This window comes from Halichoeres trimaculatus, unplaced genomic scaffold (assembly GCF_033239565.1).
Source record: "Halichoeres trimaculatus isolate MK-OKI-2021-1 unplaced genomic scaffold, fHalTri1.1 fHalTri1_scaffold_6, whole genome shotgun sequence".
Taxonomy (NCBI): domain Eukaryota; kingdom Metazoa; phylum Chordata; class Actinopteri; order Labriformes; family Labridae; genus Halichoeres; species Halichoeres trimaculatus.
This window is the reverse complement of record NW_027437184.1, coordinates 10,331,220-10,347,646: the sequence shown is the minus strand read 5'-3', so window position 1 is coordinate 10,347,646 and position 16,427 is coordinate 10,331,220.

Here is a 16,427-nt window from a genome sequence, read left to right as displayed (position 1 = left end):
TATTTTAGGCTGGAGAATCACAAACATGTTGAGATGAGGGGATAGAGGAAACAAACATGATTATGTACACTAACCAGAACAGCGGCTTGATCTAGTTGAAAGTTCTGGTAAAAACCCCAAACAGCACACAACTCATGATAAAAAATGAAAACCAGTAAAATGAGCATGAGGCAGAAACCGGCAGTGATCAAGTGACTAAAATGTGCCTCTTTGCTCAGTAAACTTTAATGTGTATTAATAGATTTATGGCAGAGAGGTTTGTTAGAAGCAGCAGGAGATGTTAAACAGGGCGCAGGCTCAGACTGTGCCGGCTTTGTTTACGCGATTAAACCCTGACGGGGAGCGTACAGGAAAGAGAGGCCGGTCGATTTAGCACAAAGTGTCTAATTTGCTGCAGGGTGAAAATAAGCAGCTTAAGAGCATATGAAGTCGCACTGTGTCGGATGGCTCTGTGTTTGTCAGCAGGCTGTAATTACTCTGTCTGGACTTTATTGCACCAACCATCCACAGAATGAAAAGAGGACTGATGGTAGAGGGCGGATGGGGTTTAAAAGACGGGTGGAGAGAGAAACATGATGTTCTGGTTTGGTGTTTACAAGATACAAAGAAAGGTCAGTTGTTTTTTTTTTTTTTTATACCTGTTGATGTAAAAGAAAAAGGATCAGCATGATGAGAGGATCAACAATGGCCCCTTTAGTTCAGATTTTTCCTGGTGGGGTTTGCAAAACGACACAGAAGCATTCACAGAAGCAGACTGAAATATTTTAGTTTGAATCCTGTTCTGTGGTCAAAAAGATAATCTGTTTTCACCCCCATAACTTTGTTGTATGAGGCCATCCACTGAAGCAATTGCACATGCAAACTTTAAACTTAAATTAATTGCAGCCAAGCCATAAAGCCGTCTGCTGGAGGAGACATAAACAGACGATTACTCGTGTTGTAAACAAGCCCCAAGGTGAGTTGTCTGAGTTTGGAGGAGAAAACAAAGTCAGACTGTAAAATTAATATCCAGATTGTTTGTTGTAAACATCCTGCTCTGCTGACCTAGAATCCAGCAGCACACAGTGTCCCTGTACGAAGAGGGATTATTAGCAGCATCCAGGTGCATTGCTCCACGTTTAACCTCTGAAAACAGAACTGATATTATCAGCTACACTTTCAGTTTATTCACAACTTTTCTCCTCTCTCTTCTCGAATCTATTCCTCATCAGTTTAAAATTTCACTATCAGCTGACGGTGCATCTTCAGCTGTCATTTGCTGGCTGTTTGTTCATGCACACTTTCTGAGGAGCTGTCAGGACAAAGTCTCTACAAGGTCTGGATGAACAAATTTGGTTGCTCCTTGGCAAGGCGTCCACACTCTCCGGAACGTGTTGCCAGAGCATGTCTGACACTTGCTTTCACAGCGAGGGACGTGCAACAGGCAGTTGGAAAAATCAGGACCTGAATGTCCTGTATGAATCATGAAGTGTCAGGAGGACGTGTGAGGAAGGGGAGCATTTAATTGTGGAGTGATCCCAGCTCTTAATATCTTAATATTTGCACATCTGGATATCGGAAAAATAATAAATACAGAACAACCCAACATTACACAAACAAATTACCACAACATGCACCCATCACACATTACCATAGCAGAGAAGGGGCCTAACTCGCGTGCCCTAAAGCACTAAAATAAGAAGTGAAAAAGAGAAAAACAAAATAAAGAAGAAAACTAAGAAAGGTTTCCTCAACTGAACAGCAAGGCTTTACAAAGCAAAGAGGAAAAATACTCTGCAGAGCAATTCACAGGTAGCTGAAGTATCATGAAGAAAACTCAACAGAGTCTCAGCGGCTACTATAATGTAACACTTAACAGTTGATGTATGAGAAGGTTTGGACGATAAGTTTGTGTTATGTATAAATACATCAATGTAAAAAAAAAAAAACATTCCTTGCAAACTAACTATAAAATACTGGCACCCCTGCTGCCAGTATTTTACTGATACTTTACAGCTGATACTTTACAGCAGAGTAAACAACACATGGACATCAAGATGCTGAGTGTTACTGCTGCCACGACTGTTGTTGTTGTTGTTGTTGTTGTTGTTGCTGTTACAGGACACTCCAGAATTTAGAAGAGCAGGGAAATCTGTGTGATGAGATATACACACGGCTTGAGAGCCAGCAGTTTCCTCAGACAAATCCTGAAGAGTGTCTGTAACCAAGTTCTACTCGTGACAGCAGTAACACTCGAGCATCCATGGGCATTGAGTCACAGCTCAGACATTTACACCACTGAGTATTTCCGACTCTATCTTGATGTCCAGTGTCCGTGGATGTTTCCTCTGTATTCCCTTCAGTCTCCATCTGTAGCAGCTCTTCTCCTGTGTGCTCCGGTTCATACAGGTATCCTTTTGGTTCCAAAGTGAATGGAACTTCATTGTCGCTGTCATAGTCACTCATTTTGAATTTCCTACACTGCCTCACAATCCTTAGAGTACAAACAAAAGAATTACGATACTTGATCAAACTTACACGAAGCTACAACCGGCGCCCTAAGCGTAGCTTGTTTACATTCCCTACAGCTGAAAGGAGGAGGGGGGACGGAGCGCACTAGCGCTGCGCGGAAGGATACATGACCAGTTAGTTAGGTCCGGATAAATGTTTATAATTCCGAAGACTTAATGCACTTAAAAATATTTTATGTAGCGTACTCTTTAACTGTGGTATTACTTTTTGATTTTGGTTCTTGTAGACGGAGAAAATACCCTTTGAATTTGGTACCGTCTTTCCCTGTTAGCGCCTATTTCCTCGTCACCATTGATTACAGTCTGTGTCTTACTGAGCGAGAGGAGACAACTTTCTATTGTATCTAATGTCCTTAGTGGTCACATAGAGCTCATACAACCACACTTCAAAAAAACTGAACTATCCCTTTAAGGCTTTAATTAGATCAATCAATTACACCACAAATTGATGCATTAAAAAAAAGTAATGTGATCAACCCAGTGCATCTTGAACAATTTTTTAAGACCCAAATAATGTTCTTTTCTATGACTATGTTAACACCAAAACTGACAAAGAAGAGTGGACACTTGTCTTTTATATCTCTCTTCCTGTTTTTGATCCAAAAAAACAGACAAAACATACTTTTTTGATCATGGTTAGCTCCATCCTTTGATTCTCTCCATGATCCCCTCCGTCATCTTTTCTCATGAGTGCACCGCTCTTTCTTTCTGAGCTACCTCGACACATCCTCAGTTCAAGCGTGAACTGCCTGAACTTTCTGACTTTCTACTGCTGGATCTCTCATCCAAAGAGTGCACTGCTCTCACCCACAGTAGTTTACGAGCATTATTTTGATTGACAAGCTGCGCCAGACATCAATGGCAGCAAACATGGACATTTCAATACTGGCTGGTTGAAAAAAATGTGGGTTTACAAATCCTCTGTTCCTCGGGCACTCGATTAGTCATGCACTACAACATTTTAATGTCCTAGAATTCAAATTCTTTATGGGGACCTCAAGCAGATATGAGATTAAAATGAGATTAAATAGATTAATTAATTACAAATCCTGTAATTAACTAGATTAAGTCTTTAATTGCCTGACAGCACTTATTACAGTACATGCACTTTAAAATAACAAGGATTTAATGGCCATCCCCGTTGCCAGTATTTTACAGCTTTTATGCAGTGAAATGTTCTACAGTTCATAGAAATTTTATAATGCAAGAGATGCTCTCTTTGTGCAGAAACTGGTAATTCTATCACAAAAATAACACCTTTAATAGATCCAGACCCTTAATGGAAGGAGTTAGAATTCTCCTGTGAAATGTAAAGTTAGTTTGACAGATTCGATTCAGGGAATGTTTTAGAAATCAGAAAGAACTACAGGTGATTCCTGGCAACCAGCTCAAACCACAAACCACAGACCTGAGAAGGAAGGGAAGCTTGGAGTTGTTGAGGTCATTAACTCTTTTCTGAATAAAGTCACTGAAAATATGGGCTGATATAAGTAAGAACACTAAAACACACAAAGAGAATACAGGAGTTCAAAGACAGATAGAAATATAGAGTTAAGAATTCATGAAAGTCTTCTTCTAAAAGTCTGTTTCTACTCCAAGCATGAAGCACTCCTCTCAAACTTTACTCAACATGCTGTTTCAGGCTAAAATGTGATTGTTGTGTACTCTGTAAATCAACTGTTCATGATCTTAACTCAAATATCTAAAGTGTATGAAGTACATATTGAATTCTATCCTCCAAATGTAAAATAAAAGCACATTTTTTCTGATGTCTGTAGTCCTGACGTGAAATCCCCAGCCTCCTCGTTCTTCTCCTTTCAGGCTTTGTCCCTGACACATAAAGAAATGTCTTTCCTTCCTTTATTTCCTGCAGCCATTCCCTCTATTCTCTCCTTTTGTGACCCGTGGTGCAAAATCAATCCAGCAGGCGTGTGGGGAAAAGAGGGACTGGCACAATGGCCCCATCATCACCTGTTGTCACATTGTCCTCCACGCTCTGCAGCAGATCGTTCTGTCCCGTGCATCCCTGGCGTCCTCGCTTCATTTCATTCAGCGCCGCTGTAGGAAGGAGCTCCTGGTTGCTCCCTGAGCTCTGGACCATTATGTAGTTTGGCACTGCAGAGCTTGTCACACCAGTCAGAGCCCTCAGTGGTGCACCAGGGTTAATTGGTTCTTGGCTCGACAGAGCACCTTCAGGCAAGGGAACAGGAAGAAGGGATGCAGTGAGGTTCTTCTTTGTCTCCTCTCCCTCTGTGAAACACACCAACAGGACACCAGACACACACTTTGTCAACCTAACCAGCAATCCTCAAGACACATTGTAGAGGAATACAATTCTTTATGCGTCATCAGCCTTAGATTAAACTGGAACTGCTAATCAAGGTCAGGAAAAGGACATTATTTTTTGTAAGGTCCTACCTTTGGAAATATTTGTGCATTCTGTAATTGGTGACTGCAAACTGCCTGAAGATGTGTGTGTCTTAATTGTTTGGATTGGGTCTGTCTACATCAACATGTTAATTGCAATGCAAACTTGTTCTAAAATTGCTGAATGTTCGTCTCATTTCCTAATCTTGTCTCTTTCTGCTCACTGCCCCTGCTTCCTGCTGACCCAGGATGGAACATAACCACACCTCCATGTTTCCAACCACGCAGTTTAATTTAAAACACCCAGACACTGCAGTTGAACAAATTAAAATATCATGAACTCTATGTCAAATGCAATTAAGATGTCATCAAAGTACTTTGAGTTTGAGCTTCCACAAATGAGCTCAGCATGCAGGTGCAGCTAACAGACTGATATCAGAGAGCAGCTGCACCACAAAGGCAGCAGAGCTTCATTCGGAGTGTCGCCACAGACCAGTGGATGAAATCAAATGAAAGAGGCTTCTGGTTCATTGACAGGGACTAATCAACACTTTCTGACCAACCATACCAAGTCGATATAAATTTTTTCATTTCTAAATATTTACAGAGCAGAGACACAATCACTTATGACACTCCCTGCTGTGTACAAAACAACAATGGCCGAGAGCAAAAGAAGCACGGCAGCATCAACTCCTCACATCTGTATTTAGTACCTAAAAGAGGAGCTACCTCAGTGATGTGGAGATGGTTTGGCTGACCAAAGATCAGACACGCAGCAAAACACATTACAAAATGTGCAGGAGAAGGAGACTATTACTGGGAAGGGTGGCAACACCACAAACAAGTTCCACCACCTGAAGCTGAAACTCATAGATAAATACAACCAGGCTATGAAGACACGTGAGGAGAACATGAAAGCTACGTTGTTATCAATGGATATTTTGCATCTGGGATAGATGTGTGGTGAAGCCAAACATCCAAACACAATATCAGCATTACCCCTGATTCACACATAAAGTGTGAGTGCGCAGCGCATTTCCATAGATTTTTGTGCACATGCCAATTCATACTGGATGCGTCTCCGGAGCGCCGCGAAGCACAGGGCAGCACAGCGCCCTTAGCAGCTGGATACCTGAGATCACAAGATCACAGGAGAACCACATGTTCCTGCAGGAATTCCACCCATGACAACATACTTTCATGGTAATTAATTACTATGTTAAGCTCATCTGGCCCTCCCAAAGTTTAAAACAAAAAAAAATAAAACATAGACTTGTGTCCCGACCAACTGAACAAATTGCAATATACCATTAAAGTATGTATGTATGTATATATATATATATATATATATATATATATATATATATATATATATATATATATATATATATATATATATATATATATATATATATATATATATATATCAGAAAATTTGACGCATATTTTTCTAAATACAGAAATATGATGGCAAAACAATGATGTGTATTCAATGTAGGTAGCAATGTAAGCAAATGTGAACTGGAAAATAATGTTTTCGTTGTACAAGCATTAAATTGGGCTTCTGCAAACACACTGGACGAAGGATTTTCTGGTTTCAAGATTTTTTAGTTTTGTTGAATGAACTACTTTTGTTTAAGGTCTGCACTTTGGTCCTCCTCCACTCTTGGATTTTTCTCTTTGGCCAAGCTTTTTGTAAGTCTTAAGCCCTTTGCACACTAGACGCGCATTTTTCACACAAATATTTTGCAATTCATTTATTTTTTCCAGTCCTACTGTTTTTCAATGCAAGCTTTCACACCAGCAACATTCTTTTGCTAAGCAAATTTGGGGCTTTTTCAGATCGAGGTCATTTTTTCAAAAGTTTCGCTTGTGATGAGTACACATCCAACCAATCAAAATGCTTGTTGTTGTCAAGTCCCATACCAAAATGTTCGACATTGTGTCCCAGCACCAGGTTCTTTAAGGCAAAAGACATAAAAACTACAAAGACAATGATTAAAAAGACATCTTTTGGAGAAGAGTAGCTGTAGAGGTTAAATATGAGGCCTCCAAATTTTCACAATTTTGTGCCGTTTATTCGCATAGCTGTTGGTGTGCAAAGGCCTTGAGTCAAACAATCCTTCCTAGGTCTCAATCAAGACCCCTTCGGTTGTTTTAACTTTTCTCTTCTTCATGAGTGTTGCTGAAAAGTGAACTGTAAGGTAAAACTAGAGTCACCCTGCTTTTGTAAAAAAGCATGTTATTTTTGCCTCGGTCTGATGGTGTATACACAAACAAAAGATGAAGAAGGGCAAACAAAAAATACATTTATAATGAAAAAGTTCACAGAAACTCGAAGAAAACAAAGTATAAAACATTCTCTTTGAGTTCTGAAAACCTGTGAAGCTGTTAACCTGACAGATACCAGCCCCAGTCCACTTCTTCTGAAGTGTCTTAAAGCTGTGATCAGTCTTGTTGCTAAAGCACATGTAGAGCAGATGGAAGTCCATTGACAGAGTGATGTTATTTATGTGACCTTCAAAGGATAAAGGCTCATGAGGATGACACCCAAGCTCTTCACTTTGGGGGAGGGAGGGACCGTGTTGTTAGTTCTTTAGAGAGCTCATCACTCAGCTTCATAACTGACAACCAGGTGGTGCCAAATACTTGATTTTGATTGCTCAAAACTTGATAAGAGAGGGTTAATTCAACGGCACAATTCACCCCTGGCTGTTGAGACTGCTGGCAAATAATTGACCTCCTCACCCTGCTCTGGTTTTAGTTTGCATATCCACCTGTTCATCATACTTCCCTTGACATAATCAACCATTAGTGCAGAAAACATCAGCAGAATTAAGAGAACAAAGTGAGTTTGAAGTTGTGATTGTGTCCACAGTAAGCAGATAAACTTCTCCCTGACTTTGAGCAGTTGAAAAGAAAGTTTATCGTCAAGTTTTTTTCTCTGAAAGTGGAAGTGGTCCACCCGGCTTCACATCCAGCTAATGAGCTTAACTCAAAGTCTAGACGGCAGAGGAGCTGAAAACTGGATGTACTAACAAAATTACCCATTCCCTCTATTTCCTTTTCATACTTTGCTTTTTCAGTGGTTCAGACTGCTAAACTTTGCACACTAAACCAAATCCCCTCCAGGTCAGGAAGGGTTGAAACAGCAACTGTCAATATTAGCTGCATTAAGCCAAACTGTGACCTGCAGTCACCTGTGAAAGGTGTTTGTAGCGTCAGAGCAGGAAAGGCAGAGTTGTACAGTCACCACATGGTAGAGTCAAGGTTACATCCGCAGTACGCAGCGACAGAAGGGCTTCCAGAATAATCCTCTGCAGCTCCTAGCTCCAACTTTAGATCTCTGAAAACAGACAGTGCCTGCAGTTAAAGAGCTCTGACAGCGAGGCGGAGAGGATGAGGAGCAGGGAGTGTCTGGCACGCCGATGGGACGATGCAGGGTTTTGGCGTCACACCTTGAAGAGAGGATGAAGGGTGGAGTTTGACATGTAGCGTGCTGAGACGGAGATGTGGAAGCAGAGTCACAGTGAGGACAGAGGGAGAGAGTGCAGAGCTGAGAGGCTGCTGCAAACTTGCTGAAAATCGGCTTAGCTGTAAAAAGTCTCTAAAACAGAAAATAGAATTGGCTTTCAAGCTGTAGAACTTTTTAATGTACAAATAAACTGAGTATGTGTCAAGTAAATAAAACTGGGTTGCGAGCTAGCACAGTATCCGCCTGGTGTTATTAAAGATAAGTCATCCTGACACGTGCTGGAGCTGGGATTATTTTATATGAACATCAGAAGAAACCACAATTGACTGTAACAATCCCAGCCAAGCTCTCAGAGAGCACTTAAGGCTTTAATGCTCTGCTTTATTGCAGGAGGTGCTTTGTAAGACGCAGGAGGAAATATGATGCACTCCATTAGCATATCAAATCCACAAATGAACACATGCCCTGTCAAGGTAAATGCACGAGCAGGATGTAGGCTATTAGCCATTTTCTACGGCTGATGTTGCAGCAGGAACTCACTGATAGATGAGTTTCTTTTAGATACAGCAGGCCCAGGTCTGAAGTGATCCATGATAACTCTCAGACAGACATGTGCATTGATAAAACATCTGGAAAAAATTAATAAATACATAAATATTAAACTTTCACAAAGTATTCTCAGTCATATATCAAGCACCTAGCTGGAACTCTTTTGTCATGGAGTAGATCGGCCTGCTGAGGTGTCATGGTTAAATGTTCGAGACTATTATCAGGTCTGTTTTCTTGGATCAGGTGTGTCTTATCTTCTTTTTGACAGTGTCCCACTGAAGCTCCAAGGAGTTCAGATCAGGCGAGTTTGCTCAAGCAAAGACAGAAAATTTTAAAACACAACAGACTGATATCAGCCACACAAATGGCACCCTAAGCTATGTCATTCCCCACTTTATCCCCTGTCCTGTCCTCTCGGAGACATAATAATCCCCAAAATATTACTTTAAAAGTAAATAGATTACTACAACAAGTAGTAGTGTACACAGGGGAGCAGTTGTTGAAAAGCCTTTTGCTAACGCGTTCTCCGGGAGCAAAAATACACACTTAAGTGGCCTCTTTGGGATCAAAAAGCAGGCCAAAGTACCCTCTTGAGAGCCAAATGTGTGCCTTGTTTGGGAGCAAAGTCTATGCCAAGTGCCCTCTTGGGAGCAAAATGTGAGTCAAAGTGCCCACATCAGAACCAAATGTGCACTAAAGTGCCCTCTTGGGATCCGAAATGTGTATCAAAATGCCCACTTTGAAGCCAAATGCTCACTCAAGAGCCCTGTTTAGACTGTTTAGATCCAAAATGTGTACAAAAGTACCCGCTTGGGAGCCAGATGCATGTAATTCCCTTTTTGGGGACCCAAAATGTGTGCAAAAATGACCTCTTGGGAGTCAAACACCCACTTAAGTGCACTCTTGGGATCCAAAATGCATGTCAAGCTGCCCTCTTGGTTCATTAAAACATGTTAAACATGTTTAAATTCCCCTTAAAAACACATGATGATTAATGCCTCATCAGTTGCGAGAATGTGCTGTAAGGGACTTTTTTTTTTTTTTTTGCCCCTGCCCTTTAAAAAGTCTACACACACCACTAAGCATGTGCAGCAAGAAGCAACACTGAGCCTGTGGAGTTACGTTTTACAGCAAGCCAGATTTCCAGTCCAGAGAGCTTGGATTCTGGCTGTTGGTGATCTCGGCCCGTGTGCATGTCAAGCCATTAGGGGGGAAAATGGACCATTGATACAAACAGCAAAAAAAAAAAAAATAGATTAGTGGCATGCATGAGCCAGGTTAACAGCCAAAAGAATATTAAATTTAGATTTAAGAGGTATATCCCAACATTACATCGCCTATTCGGCTGTTTAAGGATAGACATCGCACAATGAGTTACCGTTTGAGATGAAATGCGCAAAGACAGTGGACAATCCTTTGGGAAGGTAGCGATGTGTAGCCATACAGCAAATTTAGATTGAGAAGAAACCACATTTTTCAGTGAACAGATGAGATAAGGGAGACAATCAAAGTCTCAAATCGGCGATGCTCGCTGCTGCCAGTTTTACAAGTTTGATTCGCTCTTCGCTTTTATACGTCTGGGTCCTTCCAAAATATGTGTGCTGAAATGTTGATGTACCCTGGATTCCCACCCTAATGGTGATCCTCTCTTGGTTTATGCTGGGCTGTAAAACCTCAAGCATGTTGCCTCCTAGTCTGGCTCCACTCATTTTGTCTCTTTTGTAGTAGCAGTCAAGCTTAATACCAACTGGTTTGGACAGAGTGTGTTTTATTTTGAAAGTCACCGGCTGTTTTGATGTAGTTTCCATGCAGCACTTCCTGTATCGTCCTGTTTCTAAAGCTATTGGTGTATTCGTTTTAACAGGCTTTAGCACAAGTTCAACACACACATTTCACTCTGTGGGTGGCATTTCATTTATAGCATCAGAAAAAGTACGCACAGGTCATTAACTTAGGTCAGCATTTTATGAACTACTTTAATCTCTCTCTGAGACCGTGACAAGACATGTTCATAGAAGCACACTGCTCTTTGGTGTTACAGTCCCTGAACTCCTTTGACTTTCTTAGACCTGCCCATCAGTGTGTGCGTGTGCGTGTGTTCTGTGCAGGAATGTGGATGCATGCCTCACACCTTTCTTTGCCAACACAAAGCCCGGAGTTGTAATGTATATTTCATGCTTTGTTGGCCCTTGCTGCACGTCGAGCCTCAGCAGCCATCAAACATTTATACAGCAGAAGCACATTTACATATCAAGGGACCCTGCTCAGCCAAATCTAGCAGGAGCCACTACCTCTCCCTCTCTGTCCCGTTATCACCCTCTCCGTATGTTTCATGTCTAAGGCGGCCTTTTCAGTCCACGGCCTGAGCCCCCCTTACTCCCACCTTTTTTGTTCTAATCCTCCTTTGTTAAAAGCCTCTTTGTCTTTCCTCTTTGTCTTCCTCTTTCATGTTCATTATTCATCGCTCCTGTGATTGCTCTAAATAGGAGGCGAGGCTGAGCGAGGCAGTGTTCTCCCCGTGCGTGGTGAGTCAGGAACCTCGCTGCTAAACCTGCAAACACGCGTGAAAGACAAGCGAACAAAGAAAGGTGACTTCGCAGCCTTCCTCTGCAGAGAATATCTTTGTTTAAACATTTCTCTAAGAGCCTGAAGTACTTTTCCTCACCCATCCAAACCAGCTGCATTGACACACATCCACTTTTTATTAGATCATTCTTTTAGTTTCACTCTGGGGACTCTTGTGCGTCACATCTTCTGGAGTTTTTTGTGCAACTAAAAGTTTATCATCTCTTTTTTTACGGCCTAACAAATATGAAGGTACAATGTGGGGGTCTGAGTGTGCTGAAGATGTGGTTTTCCACTTCTCTGCATCCTTGTCTCTCCTCCCCTTCCTGACATCCTTTTCCCCTCCACATTTTCAGTCTATCTCTGTCTAAACTACTCCTGATGTTATGTCCTTCCTCTCTCCCACAGAGCCACTGCTGCTCTGTCTCTCTCTTTTTATCTGCTGGCCCTGCCCGCCTCTGTGTTGGTTGTATTTTCTGCTCCTCCTGTCCCTTTCATCCCTCCTTCTCACCATCCCTTCTCTGATTTACCTGCCTACTTTTGTATTCCTGTGTCTGTAGTTTCTGCTCCACACATTCTCTCTATCCTTTAGAGCCTCACTGTTTCACACTTCTTCTGCAACTTTACACCTTGTCAGCAGCTTGTACATTAAAACTGCAGGGACCAACACCTGAATGATGCACTGCCCTTCCTACATCTGTCCACAACCCCCCTTCTCTGCAGGTGTGGCTGTCTTATAGTTGCAGAATGCATGGAGGACATCACTTGCTTCAGGGTAGGACACAAACACAGGAGGTCTGTTTTCTACAAGCTCCCTGGTGGCATCAGACTGCAGAGGGTGACTCGTGACACTCTCCAGAGAAGAGTCACTCTAAATAACTGCAGACATGCATCATCTGGGAAAATACTCACAGAGGAGCACACAGAACAAAGACTTAACTACACTTCCATCACATTATCTGTTGTCATGTCTTCATAGCAATGGGGGGATTAATCAAAAACCCAGATCTGAGGACAATGCAGTGTTGTCTTGAGACTGCAATATCCTCCGAGCCAGCAGAGGGCAACATCACATACAATTCCCCTATGCGAGTTTCTGATCTTCTTTTATATCAAAGCAGAATTTGTTTCAGGGTGAGAAGAAACCTTAAATGTAGAAATATACTGCACAAAAAAATGAAATAAAATAAAATAAATAAATAAATAATGCAAAACCTTCCTAGCTTCTCCGGGATTTAGGTCATAGATTAAAATGCTACCTTTCCCTCCTTGGTGGTGGTGGTGAAAACCTGGCAGTACCAGAGGCCTCTGTGACGTTACACATACATGTTAAGTTCGATCCTTCATTTATAATGTTGTTTAACACCAAAAGTGTCTATTAGTATTAGTTTTTGGTGCAGCTTCACATGGAAAAATGACGTGTTTTTGCCCCCTTGGGCATGTCCTTTTCAAGTGGAAATACCCAGGCTGCTCCTAAACAGGAGCCCCTAGTGTCCAAATTACAAACATCCTGGAGTTTATATGATTCATCACACGGATGTCACTGAGAGCACCATGAATAGAAAAATTAGTAAAACAAAAAATTGTCGTGAACAGTCTTAAATACTTCATCTACTCTAATTTAGTTCTATGGCAGGCTTGTGGCTGAGGTACACTGCCCCCTGCAGTTTGGAAATAGATGCCATGGGGAGTGCTAAAAAGTTAATCATGAGACTATTAAAGGCTAAAAACAGATAACAATCCTTCTTTACACTTCCTTCTCTTGCTTCTTTTTTTTTTTTTTTTTTTTTTTTGCAGCCAATCACTGTTCTCAAAAATCTGATGTATTGCCCTGTCTCGTTTGTTCTGTTCTGCTAGAGAAACACAACTGTAAGTTGGCAGCCTTGTCCTTATGTATACATCAAATGTTCATTCTTACATCACAAAGCAATATGATTTTTTTCTCAGTTATTGATTAAAAACTAACTCAAAATAATTTATTCATATTAAATATTGTTTTCCTCGTCTCTTGTACTTCACACTGCACCTTAACACTGAGGATATTCCTACAAAGACACGTTGATGGCCATTTCTTCAAAGCATGTCTCTCGCCAAAGGTCATATTATGAAAAAAAAAAAAAAAAAAAAAAGACAATAACCAAGGGGATTTTGGTTATAATCTCTTAAGACCCAGCATCCACATATGTGGACATTACACTTCTGCCCCTTAGACCTATGATACTTTATTTTTTTCCAACTCCGACAGATTAGCCACATTTAGGGACACTGCCCACATCATCTTGTGGTGAAATCAAAACATTACCCATTTTAGTGAAAAAAAACCAACAAACAAACAAACAAAAAACATATTTAAGTACAATAACACTGCTAACAAACAACTAATGGAGAACTCATAACAAAAAAAATCCTGTACAAAGACCAAGTTTCGTTATCATACTTTTTAGGTCTTACTGATCCCAAATAGCAAGGTGAATTAAAAACTGCACACGAAACAAAAGCTCCGGTTTTAAGAGGTCAGGGAGCCCACATGGTTTGAAAAAGTTATTCTCATTAATCCTCTCACATTGCTCATTTGCTGATCAACCAAAGACCTTCAAGTCCATGAATACAGACGCTTCAGAAAAAGTGATATGGTGTGATACCTCTCAACAGTTTCTTACTTCTGTCTTAAAAAAAAAACAAGATAAAGTGCTCAGGAGTGATCTCTATCTGAAAAACCTCTCAGGTGAAGCTCTGAAGCTTGCCCCTGACCCTCCTATGACACACCTACAGTGAGTTTCTCTGCAGGCTGCAAACTTCCCTCATCTACTGCACAACATTTAGTCTGCAGCCCATCAGCCAGCAGCCAACAACCTAAAAACAAGTGTAGCTAGCTCGTGTGAGGCGAGTGCAGAGGTCCTGACAAACAGCAGCGAGCTGAATTTCCAGCAGGGAGAGTGACATGTTGTGGACTGCAGGGGCACACACTCAGCGGCATGGAGCTGCAGGGTCCTGCTCTCTACCTGTCAAGGCCAAATAGAGGTGAAAATGGAATTATTCAGCGTTGTGTCTGCAGACAGCTGGTGGCAGAATAAGAAGTGAGGCCGAGGAAATAACAGGGGAAGGTTTTAGGCTTCACTTTTAGGATTCACTGCCTCTCATCAGTCATTCTCCTACAGGTAAATCTACCCTGCACACTCCTCCAGTCACTTTTTGTCAAGTTGCTGCAGCACAAATAGCTCCTTCCTGTCTCATTCTACCTTTTCTTACTTGTCTGCCAGCTCGCCTCCTGCAGCCTTTCAAAGATGCTGCATTGCCTCTTACTCCTGTTATCTGGTCTTGTCTGATTGTTTAAGGATAACTTTTAAAAACCGCTATTCAATGAGTTTCCACAGTACAAACAAAACCCAACAGATTAAGCTGTAAAGCTTGCTGAAAAATCTTTAAACAAAGTTGAGATGACTTCAGCTCCCATATATTTAGTGGATGTCTTATTCCCCAAAGTGTCTGACTCAGGAAACCTCTAAACCTGTCTCCTCTCTGCTATGGTCTACAGCTGCTCCCTCCTCTGTCTCTTAAAATTCACACGCTCCCTCCACCTATATATTAATCCCTCTCACCAACACTTAAACTTAGAATCAATATGTGTCCCTCTGTGGGCTCTCTGAGGAGGATTAAAGCAGAATATTGAGTGTCATCAGTGAAAGAAGGATGTAAAAGCGTTTTATGTGTGAGACGGTGTTCTTCTTTAGTTTCCCAATAACATCTAAACCCTCGTTTTCCCTTTTGAAATCCACCCAAACATGTTGACTCAAGTTTAGATAAAAGAAAACCATGCATTGTGTTATTCTCATGATTTTTGATCAGTTGGGCTTAAGAACTTCTTCTTGACATATTTTACAAGTATCTGATTATTTGAAATCATATCTCAATGAAAGGAAGTTGTTTAACTCTGCTGTAAGAGCTAATAACCCTGAAGTGGCAGGGCTCCACTTTTGGGCCCCAATTGTTTAAGATTTCAATGCGTCCTTTGGGCCAAATTAAAAAAAATATATATATATATATATATATATATATATATATATATATATATATATATATATATATATATATATATATATATATATATATATATATATATATATATATATATAAATTTGCTTCAAGTGCATCGATCAGTGTTAAAATTATCATCAAAGGAGAACCAGGGGTTTTTGTTTTTAACCATCAACCGGCAGCTGGTCACAGACTGTTTTGACTTGATTGGATTACAAAGCCTTACTGATTTTTATGAAGATGAGGCTTTACCATATATCTCCAGATATTTGCAGAATTAGAGAAAAAATGATCATTGTCATTGCGTATCACAAGGAAGTAGTGTCTACAAAACTTGACCCACAGGTCCACCTTCTGGCCCAAATACACCAGATGCATCTCCGGTCCCACTCCACCCTGTCACAGCACGAGATCATAGGTTTGTATTCAAGTTCAATGTTACAACTTAGACTGGATCCGTTCCGTTGTGGTCCAGCAGCAGATATGGAACAATCCTATTTGTACTGGATGTCAGAGCAGTGACGTGTGAATTTAGCGTAGAGCAAGTACAGGAAGTACATAAATTTGTGCACTGAAACCATGTAAAAACATCCAATGACTTTATCTTCATAGTTGTCTGGAAGTCCTGCAAAGTGCTGAACTCATCACACAGCAGGTGTGAGCTGATGTATGCAGTCAACATGCATCAGAGGGGAGCCAGACCACATCTGTTGTACTTGAGCCATCATTCTGCTCACTTTGGGGTACCTCAGGGCACCATTCTGGGTCCTCTTAGATTTGGGTTCCTCATCTAAAGGTGAATTATTTCCATATACTAATGGATGAATGTAAAAAAAGACGCTTTCAGTGTAGAGGTGATATATTTCTTTGAGTATACAAATCTGTAGAGTGACATTTCCGAATGTTTAAAACCAAAGTTTATCAAA